Genomic DNA, 9437 nt, shown 5'->3' on the forward strand with positions numbered 1-9437 from the left:
GACATTTGATAAATAATTGTTCTGAATTGAGTTATAAGTCCGGTAATGCCTCTTAACCTATTTCGGAAATGGTTACGGGTTAGGGGTATTACACACTATCCAGTCTCTAATTCGATAATATTTATTTATTCCAGATTCAGTTATGTGGCATGTATATAGGGTTGTATTTGTGTTTAAGTTATTTTGGATGTTCATGATCTTAGTTTAATGATGTTGATGATTTGGTATTATTATGAGAAATGAAGTTGCAAGTGAATAGCCTACTTGAAATGTGATTTACTCAAGCTAATGGATATGACCATGTAAATAGGATATGTATATATGCAAACTATGTTTTGAAATTGTACATATTTTTCAAATAGAATTTTGGTTATGTTGGTAGGTTTGTGAATATAAATGTTTATGTATATATGTAATGCTTTGGTCTTGTTTTATAGCTTACATTTTAATGAATTAAAGAATGGATAGGTAAGGCATGTGTGTGCAAAGGATGTTGTATGTTTGAGTTGTATGCAATACTTAGGATGAAGTAGATTTTGAATTAGTAAAATATGTCTATTTGGTTTATGCCATACACAGGATTCAATTGGCACACACGGCCACAATCTGTTACCAAGTCTGGAGACATGACTGTGTGACTCCAATGACACAGTCTCTGCCCTTACACATGGTTGAACAACACAACCATGTTTCATAGCTTCGCACGGTCTCAACCTATCACACAGTCTATCCACACATCTGTGTGACCCCAATTTTGTATTTCTAAAATGTTTCAAAAGAGTCATTGGTTCATTTTAAATTATTTTAAAGCTTTCGTGTGTTTGTTTTAACCTCGATAAAGATACAAATATCATTTTTTTTATTATAAGTTTGATGATCACTGATCATTTTGAGAAATTTTACATTGATATAGCAAGATTCTATTATGTTATGTTGACACATCTCGTAACCCTAATCCGGACAGAGACAAGTGAGGGGTGTTACATGGAGTACATGATTTCGCCTTAAAACCTTCTTCCTTATCAGCTTAGCTTGTCCCAATGCCAGAGCCTTCTTTGTCCTAGAAGCTAAGCACGATAACCATTTATCTCGATTTATTCGAAGTCATTCAAACCTTAAAACCCAAAACCTAATTTATAGAAACCTATTAGGAATCCTTACCCTCCTTCTTTCCCTAATTCTCGAGCACAGAAGTCTAAGAAGCTTACTAGTTTTTCAATTTCTCTACTACTAGACTTTGATTCTCACAACTTTTACTCCATGCAGAGCTTTCTTAAATTCTCCTCTTCTTCAAAACAATTGACGAAGATAATGCAAATAAGAATAAATTGTAGACAGAATTGAGATTTTTTCCTCCTTGCTAGAACCTCCACTCTCTTTTATATAACTCCTATACATGGTCTCCCAAACTCTTTTAACCAATCACCAAAAATCATTATGTCCCCCACTATGGAACCAATTGGTTCCATCCTAAACAAACTAAAATTAAAGCTTAACTATTTACTCGTCAGTCACAATTTGATTTCAAAATTCTTGGTAAAGTCTATCAACTTACCATGCGTTCAATTAGGTCCCAGAGTTCCTCTACATTTGAGTCTTTAAAGATATCTAGGTGTGACAACTCACCCACCCTTAAAGAAAATTTCATCCTCGAAATTTCCTCTCGCACCTATCCTTAGAGGCAGACTGCAAATCATTTCACTTCCCTCAAAAATCTTGTGTCTAATCAAGAGGTAGACACCCTTATTATTCCGGAATGCTTTTGTGCTAACCTAACATTTACAGATTCTTCCTAAAATTATTCTGCTCAAACTGCGAGTTTGGTCATGTTCATCTAAGGCAGTTGGTTGCACGAGGATAATCTTGTGTCTATCCTGGAAAATATGAAATTAACATAGGTAACATATTGGGTACCGATAAATGACCAACTCTAGCAAACAGACCAGCTCTAGCAAACATTCCTGCTTTTCTGGTTTCGAGGGGTTTAGGAAAAACCCTTCCCCTGTTCCATAAGTGTCGAAAGCAGGCTCGAGGACCTGAACAGTTGGTTACCTTTTTTGGATCCAAGCTTCTCATGAACACTTGGTTATTTATATCGAGACACAAGGGAGGAGAATTCCTCTCATCTAAAATCAATTCCCCTACAAAACTTCTATCATTTAAGTTTCCCTTTAAACACTAATCTTTTTTATTCAACTCTCTACTCTCGTTCCTTTCTTCATTCTTGTTTCCTTCACAGGAGTTACTCGTCCTCTGCGAGCACTTCCTAGTTTCCAAGTAATCTTTCACTTTTCTTTTCTCTCATTACACAATATATCATTATGTTCAGGGTTCCACCAACGTCAAGAGGAAGGATCAGGAGCTCTCATCCTCAAAGTTAGAGCGGTCACCAAAGGAGTGCTACCTCTACAAACAAAAATGATCCACAGTCCCAAGGGACTAGTATTTTAGCAAGAATGCCATTGTATAGTTTCCTAACCACTCTAGAGGAGATGGTACATTACTTGCCAACCCGAGGTATCCGACTGCCTAACTTTACCTATCAGGTACATTACTTAGTAGCCCGAGGTATCCAATTGCCTAACTTTACCTATCACTTCGAGACTGTTATTGGTGAGAGACATCTAAGTGATTCCAGAGAAGGCTTGACTGCCTATCATTTATAGAATAAATATAACATCAAAAAATATAAAAATTGAGAATGATGGTGTCTGCGAGTGCAATGGTTAACCTGTAATATACTTGTACAACGAAATATCAGAACTATTCTGAGGATCGTACCCAATGGAGGATGGAATAAATAATGAAAATACTTTTACAATATTAAGTCTAAGTAATAATAGTCAATTCCTATATTACGATGGATCGTAAAGTATATTAAGATGATTAAAGATAAATAATTAACATAAATAAATAAATAAGGAAATACAAACGAACAAATTAAACCGATAAACCAATCAGGAAGATTAACTTGCTTCAAGGTTTGCAACTAACTTCGAATTGGGATTCTAGTGTAGATTTTAGTCATCGCTTTAAATAATTACTAATTCCGGGATATAATTGACTTAATTGATTGGTTGATACTCGTTTATCTCCCGACATTGCTTTTTTAACCACGATCAATTACGATTTACTCAGTTCGACTTCATTTTCTGATTTTGTCACCATATGATAACTTATTAGGGTTATCAAGCCTAGCAATTTAAGAACACTTAATTTATACCAACAAACCTATCTTTAGAAATCCCAAATCCTTCGTTAATCTCCCTTAAGGGATTTAGACTCATATTATTCATAATCTCAACTTCAATTGAGTAAACCATGTAAGAAACACGATCGATTCAGGGAAGAAAAGAGAATTGAATAATTGTGAGCTGGGTATCGAATGGGGAATAGAGTAGCAAATCTCTCGATTGAAATAATGAAATAAAACAATTTCAAGTAAGAATATAAATTCAATAATTTAATTAAATAAACAGGTACTTAAATCAAAATTTATTCAAGAAGAAAAACAAGAAAGTATCTAATGGCTTATTTATAAAGGTGTTGACAGCCCAAATTCAGTCTTCAGCACGTCCTAGGTCTTAGTATAAGTTTGATTGCACAGACAAAAATAACCTCAGATTACATGGGCAGGATATCGACATGTGTCGCGCTACACCAAGGCTATGGCACGACACGGCACCAAATTCCAACCTTAGTCAATTGTTTTGTTCTTTGATGGCTCAAGAAGCATGTAGATCACTCATCCCTTGCTTCCACATCAATTGGGCCTTTATATCTTCATCCTACATACTCAATTAAACAACATTAGCACAACCTAAGGCTTATGTCGGCCTATTGGGTCACAACACCTACAAAATGTGTTGAAAATACTTATTTTATTAACTTTTAATCCTAAGGCCTAATTACTGAAAACAAAATATTAAATCCTAATTTTCATAGAAAACAAGCTCTGTAAGTGTGAAATTGACCGTAATTAACAATTATACATGACGACAAGTCAAATACCCCCACACTTAAGTATTTGCTTGTCCTCAAGCAAACTACCCAAAATAAAAACTAAACTAAACTAAAATTGAAAAACAAGAAATAAACATGCAAAGAAAGAACATGTACTTGAGCTAGCTTAATACACGAGATTGGACCGAAGCATTGACACTAGGAAGATTTGTCTAAATATATAACTCTAACTAGAAATTTAAACAATTCAAAGTTATTTACACCTAGACAGATTAGTTAAATAAATTACAAAGTAAACAAGTTAAAGCAAATTAAATATATTTCCCTATCAAAATGTATATATGAATATAATATTTATTTTTGTAAAGTGTAGTCAGTTCGAATTTTTTTTCTCTACTCAATTTATTTTTATCCATGTTTTGAACTCTAATGCAATAATATTTTCCCGATAACCTCTATTACATTTTTTTTATGTGCTAACATACTCGAGATTTTTCTCGACACTTCTTATAAGGGTTATACTAGTCATATTGCACTTTTTTAATAACCGTGGATTTTACCGAGTATTTTCTATTTAATTCGAACCTCCTATATTTAAACAAATATAATTACCTATTCATATCTACCATTTTCACTTGGTACATTTAATCTCTTTTACCTATTTACAGTGTAATAAAATGAACTAATTAATCTAAATAAAAATAACCTAAACTGTTTAGTTTCACGTTAAATTTACAATTTAAACAAACTACCTAGGTATATTCTCCTAACCAATCACTTGTATTTCTACAAAGTTCAAGCACAAACATGCAATTAAAAGGAAAATTGAAAACTAAAAACAAGGAAAAGAAAATAACTAAAAAGAAAATTTTTAAAATCTTATTACGTCACCCCCTACACTTTATTTGGTGTGAAACTAAAAATGTAAAAGAAAGTGGTTACCCGATTGGTGTGGTAACTGCATCGCAATTTGTGGGACTATTCCTCCTTTTAGTTTTGGCTCACAATTTTAGTGTCGACAAAATTTGTGGGGTTCCTACAAAGAAAAATAAATGCACAGAAACATATATATTGAAGATTCTAAGTCCTAAATAATTAAGCTAACGCAAATATTTAAAACATCATCTAATAAAAATAAACAAAATCTAAATATATAAATGTTCAACATCAGTCAAACTCAGATATTAACTCCTCCATCACCAGGCCCTAGTCCTTATCGCATCTTGCAAACGCTTTCGTTGCCCGCCTTCTCGAAGTTTGGGCTGGGCTGTGCTGGTTCGGGTGGTGGATCACCATGCCTCTCATCGATGAGCGATCTAGGCGACATACCTGCTCATAGTCCGATGGTGCGATAGGGATGTCCTCCATTTTGTCCTCATCTTCCTCATCATCATCGTCACCCTCTTAGGCTGGTGGTGGGAACCTCTCAAACATGTCAGGGAGTGGCGTTGCTGTGGACCATCCATTTTGTTTTACAATGCGGATTAAAATGTCTCTCATGTCCTACATCTAATGGGTCTACCACTCTGATATCGGTATATCCGTGAAGCTTGTCTTCCTCTTATATCGCGATTCTGCTTGCACTGGAGCTCAATGAACTGGTCGTATAAGTTATCCCCAATCACACTCCCGATGGGTCTTGTAAATAGATCGATTGGTGACATGGGGACGTCAGCTTGGCAACATGCGAAAGTGATCAGATGTGGGAAGTACATACTCTATTTCTGATGTCGTATGCACTTGAGCATCTCATTGTATATCCAGTGGCCTATGTAAATTTCATCTATATGAAAAATTGAGTAAAGCATAACCGCTCGATAGGCAGTAACATCAGGCTCATTATAAGTCAAATGAGACGGGTGCAAATAAACTACATCCACACCTTGGCCATCTGGAACATGATGGCCTTGTTAAACTTAATGGCACCTCGAAGTTGGTTTGGTAAGTCCACTCACCACGTCCCTCTATTAAGTAGTCTATAATACCCTCTATGTTGAAATCCTCATACATAAAAAAGACTAAGGTCTCAAAACAATGTGCATATAATACGGGGCGTCATAAGATCGAAAAATATCACGAGGTGTAATAGGTACTTCTTTGCCTCAGACAGTTACGTGGGTGATCGTCTCACTTCATTACTTCCAGTTCTTCCTGTCTTTTAGGGAAGCATAAAATTGATATACAATAGCGTCAACTGCAGGTTTAGTTGGAGCTGAGCAAAAATTATTCCAACGGTGGCCTCCAACGAGATACCAAATCTTGTCGCAAGCAGACGTAGTGCTATCGAACCCACGTTCCTATATAACGATCGTCCACTCATCTAAAGGAAGAACCATTCAACTTTCGTATTATGGAAGTGATTGGCCTCAGGGTTACTCGGTGCCTAAGTGGGACGTCATTATTTTCTTGGTGCCATTTTCAAATTAAAGTGTAATAGCAACTAACCTAAGTAATAAAAATGATAAAGAATAAGTTTTGAACATAATACTTTAGGTGGTTGTCAACTAGCCTTGGTTCTTGATCATTGTAAAATGGAACAAAATGAAAAATCAAAAACTAAAATGAAAAAAAGAGATGAACACTCACTTAGGTGAATCAGAAGTTAAAAAAGCGAAAGATTGAAGCTCAGTGTTGGGGAAGATGTGTGGCAGGTCCAAAGGATTTTTTCTCTCTTTTGGGTGTTTTAAATTGTGTTCTTATGCTTAAAATCGATGGTTATAAATAAAATTTTGACAGGCTTAATGTAACATCCCAAATTAAGGCCTAGTCAGAACAGTGGTTTCAAGACCACAAATCTGAGATAGAAATAATTATTTTATGATTATTATGAGGTCCATGATATGTATGCATGCTTGTGTGAAAAATTCATGAAGAAATTCTATGCATTAAATGTTCAATTGAATTTTAAGGACCAAAATAAAAAAGATGCAAAACTTAGGTTCTAGATGTAACACCCTAAATTTGGGCCTAGAAGTTTTGGGCCTTGAGCATGGGAGTGGTTGAAGGCAGCTTATAATATTCTGTTGTGCATGCAAATTCCGTTAATGAAGGCTTGTTTTAGTGGTTAAGTGTGTTGAGAAGTGTTGGAGAAGTCCTGGGTTTAAACCTGGACTCTAGCAAAAAATTTGGTTTAAGGTGAATCAAACCCTGGGTGTAGTAGGTAGGCCTTAAGAATATTGTTGGAGAAATTGTGACACAAAAAACCTTATGGCTTAGTGGCAAGTGGCGTGTGGAGCATTTGAGGGGAGGCATGGGTTCGAATCCCATAGCAAGCAAAGAGCATTTATTTTGCTAACAGGGGGCGGCAAGAGTTGGTATTGAATTTAAACTCTGATGTTGGAGGGATCCCACATCAGGAAGCTAACATAAGAGTGGATGGGAAGCTGGCTTTAAATAGAGAAAACCATGAGGAGAGTAAAGGTACCTTTCTTGGCTGATCCCTTTCGCTTTATGGCATGCTCGTTTGGGTTGGGCGTCGACTAAGAGTGCTCGGAGCGTGGATTAACTTCAGTCTCCAATCAGGTGTGTATTTATCACTACTCTTGTTGTTGGATGGCTACTTGGTCGCGATGGTAGAAAGGGGCTATGGGCCCAATGGGCCTACGGCCCAATTGGATAAGTTGTTTGATTGTGTAGTAAATATTGGACTAGGCTAGGTGAATCGCATATCTGTGGCTAGGTTTGGGCTAAAAGGGCCACACGAGCGTGTGGGCCCATTTGGGCCGAGAATAGGCTTTAGGCCCATTCGTATTGTTATCCATGTTTAGAATACTTTAGTTTACCAATTCTTGAAATGCCCTCGACTTGTAAAATTACCAAAGTACTCCGATTTACGTAATTACCGCTTTTACCCTCGATTTACTGTAATTCTTGTTTTACCCTCGATTTTTAAAATTACCGCTTTACCTCGATTTACGAATTACCGCTTTTACCTTCAGTTCTGAATTCTTGTTTTACCCTCGATTTGAAATTCTTGTTTTACCCTCGGTTCTGAAATTCTTGTTTTACCTCGATTTTTAAAATTACCGCTTTACCCTCGATTTACGTAATTACCATTTTACCCTCGGTTTATAGAATTACCATTTTACCCTCGATTTACTGAATTCTTGTTTTACCCTCAATTTACGTAATTACTATTTTACCTCGATTTATAGAATTACTGCTTTTACCCTCGATTTACGTAATTACTGCTTTTACCCTTAGTTTACGAAATTCTGTTTTACCCTCGATTCTGAATTACCATTTTACCCTTAGTTTACAGAATTACTATTTTACCCTCAATTTACAGAATTACCGTTTTACCCTCGATTTGTAAAATTACTGTTTTACCCTTGATTTACAGAATTACTAGTTTACCCTCAGTTTACAAAATTATTGTTTTACCCTCGATTTACAGAATTACCGTTTTACCCTTGATTGTGAAATTACTGAAATACCCCTGTAGGGTAGAATTACCGAAATACCCCTATAGGGTAGAATTACTAAAATACCCTTATAGGGTAGAATTACCGAAATACCCCCGTAGGGTAGAATTATCGAAATACCCTTGTAGGGTAGAAATACCGAAATACCCCTGTAGGGTAGAATTACCGAGATACCTTTGTAGGGTAAAATTACCATTTTGCCCCTAGGGTGTTAAATGACTGTTTTGCCCTTGTGGGCAAGTGACTGACTTGGACTATGTGTTTGACGGATTTGATTGTGAATATATGTTGGTGATATGAATGACTTGACTGTGATTGTTTGATTCAAATATGGGCATGACATTCTACATACATGACATGTTGCATGGGTTGGGATTTTGTACGGAGGAAGCGTTCTGGTGGCTATGCCACAAATATCTGTATGGTGGCTCTGCCACAATATCTCTGATCTGGTGACTCTGTCACAATATCTTGTTGACCGATCGATGGCTGAGTGCCGATCACGCTACCGAAGGTCGTGTGCGTTGTTGTGGGCTTCGTGCCGATTATAGACCCGTTATTAATGGCTCGTGCCAACCTAAATATGGCTTTGTGCCATCTTGACTATGGCTTCGTGCCAAACGATTTACACAGTAGCTATGTGCCTAACATATTTGTTGACGACTACGTGTCGATCATATTTACCAAGGTCAGGCGCCGCTTATATTATCATCATCGATGGCTATGTGCCGAAGTTATTACGATTATCTATGGCTTTGTGCCATGTATTCATTAGGTGGGTTTGCCACATTATTCGATTCTCGTGGCTCGCCACAATATTCAGATCTGGTGACTCACACGATATTCGCTTTAGCGACCATGCCGCAAATTCGTGGTGTGTAGCGGATGGGTGGGTCGAGTTGTCTCCCACATGGTGTAAGGTTGGTGCGGGGTGTATACTGGTGGATTGGGTTGGGATTGCATTCACATTCTAATTCGATTCGTCACCTAATTCGATTACGATTCGATTACATTACTATCGATTACGATTCACACCTAATTCGATTCGAT

Source organism: Gossypium arboreum, chromosome 8 (genome assembly GCF_025698485.1).
Source record: "Gossypium arboreum isolate Shixiya-1 chromosome 8, ASM2569848v2, whole genome shotgun sequence".
NCBI lineage: Eukaryota > Viridiplantae > Streptophyta > Magnoliopsida > Malvales > Malvaceae > Gossypium > Gossypium arboreum.